This window comes from Echinops telfairi, unplaced genomic scaffold (genome assembly GCF_000313985.2).
Source record: "Echinops telfairi isolate 266 unplaced genomic scaffold, ASM31398v2 ScPeMD7_29;HRSCAF=101, whole genome shotgun sequence".
Lineage (NCBI taxonomy): Eukaryota > Metazoa > Chordata > Mammalia > Afrosoricida > Tenrecidae > Echinops > Echinops telfairi.
Window position 1 is genome coordinate 8,350,717 of NW_022103926.1, and position 1,839 is coordinate 8,352,555.

The following is a 1,839-nucleotide window of genomic DNA, read 5'->3' on the forward strand; positions in this document are numbered from 1 at the left end:
GTCTAGGGTCATCCATGCCCTGCCCTGTCCCTCAGTCCTTCAGAGTCATGGTCAAGGGCATCAGCTGTCTCCACATGCCTGCCCTGGCCTCTCTCTTCCTCACCACCTCCACCACTCTGCAGGTGCCAGCATCTCTCCTGGGACGGTGGGTGCTCTCACCTATTCCCTCCCTCCCTCCTTTCTCCCTTCCCCCCAGCTGGATGCTTTGTTAAAAGAGGGGAAGTAGACGGGTGGGGGCGAAGTGGTGGTGGTGTTGCCTCCTGCTCCAGGAAGCCCTCCTGATCAGCTCTGGAGAGACGCCAGCTCCCCTCCCTTGTATTAAGGAGCCCTGGGTGGCGAGGTGGGTCCCACATTGGGCCGCTAACCACAGGCCAGCAGTCCAAAACCACCAGCTGCTCTAAAGGGAGAGAAGCAGGGCTTTCTGTCCTTGTAAAGACTTCCCATCTCGGAAACACGGGCACTTCTACCCTGTCCCACGGCGTTGCTAATGAGTTGGCACCAACTCAATGGGAGTGAGTTTGGATTAGGTTTGGTGATATAGTGGGCTAGGCGCTGGATCATTAAGCCCAAGGTGGACAGTTCGAACCCAACGGCTGCTCTGTGGGAGAACGTGGAGGCAATCTGTGTCTGTTAGAGTGGACCCTCTGAGAAGTCCAGCGGAACAGTTCTATTCTGTCCAGGAGGGTCGCTCAGAACAGTGGTCTCAGGGGCAGCAGGTTGGGTCTTCTATCACAGGCCAGGCCAGGGGAGTGGGTGGTGGCAGCTGCAGCCAAATGAACTAGTGACTTCTTACTGACCCCCACAGGACCCCTTGCCTACTCTGAGCCCTCTCCATTGGGTGCAGTCCTCGGGGGTTCTGAGCACGGTGACCCCCCCCTTTTCCTGGCATGTGGGCCCAAACCCCAACACCAGTGGGTGGGCGCAAGCCAGGCTTCAGCTATTGGCCCTGCCTGGCTGGGCCTGGGGTATTTTTAGCACCGAATAAGGACCAGAGGGGCCGCAGCTGTGGTGACCAGAGCATGTGACCAACCGGCAACAGGTGGCCGCTTCCAGCCTGGGTTGCAGAGGAAGTGGCTGGGCTGGGCCTGGAGCCGACAGCAGAGTGGGGTCTCCCCAGGAAATATGCAGTGCCCTTGGGGAAGAAGGGGCAGTGGTAGCCGGGGGAGATGGTCCTCGATGGGAGGCAGGGTGTGATGGAATGGCAGCTGTTTGAATGAGGCAAGAGGCCAAGGGCGGGGGGCGGGTTGAGTGGATCAAGGCTGAGCGAGGAGGTCCTGGGAGCACTTGGCAGGCCTCTGGTTACTAGTGGGGATGCCCCAGTGTCCATCTAGCCCCCTCCAGGCTGAGCATGGGTTGGGGCCAGGCCTGGAAGGAGGCCCACTGGCTGGTATTGAATGGGCCAGTTTGGGGTGCTGTGGGGACATGAAACCCACCCCCCTCGGGGCATCCCTCCCGGGACTCCCTGACCAGTCCTGGCAGCTTCTTCTCACGCGCACCCTCACCATGGCCACACAAGCACTGACTGTGTCCAAGGACCACTCTCCCCAGCCCAGCTGTGGGGCTCGGCGAATGGCTGGACAAGTGACGGTGGAGACCAGGTCCCTGGGGCCAGTGCTGCCCCTTCGTGGCTGGCAGTAGGACCTGTCCCTGCCCTGCCCTGCCCACTCTGGGCCTCAGTGTCCCTGTCCTGGGGATTAAACCAACCCCACTGCTGTTGAGTTGATTCCAACTCTTTTTTTGTTGTTGTTGTATATTTTCTTTTTATTTTATTTTATTTTTGTTTTGTTTTTTAATTTATTACAACATACAATTCATCACAATACATAGATCAATTGTGTA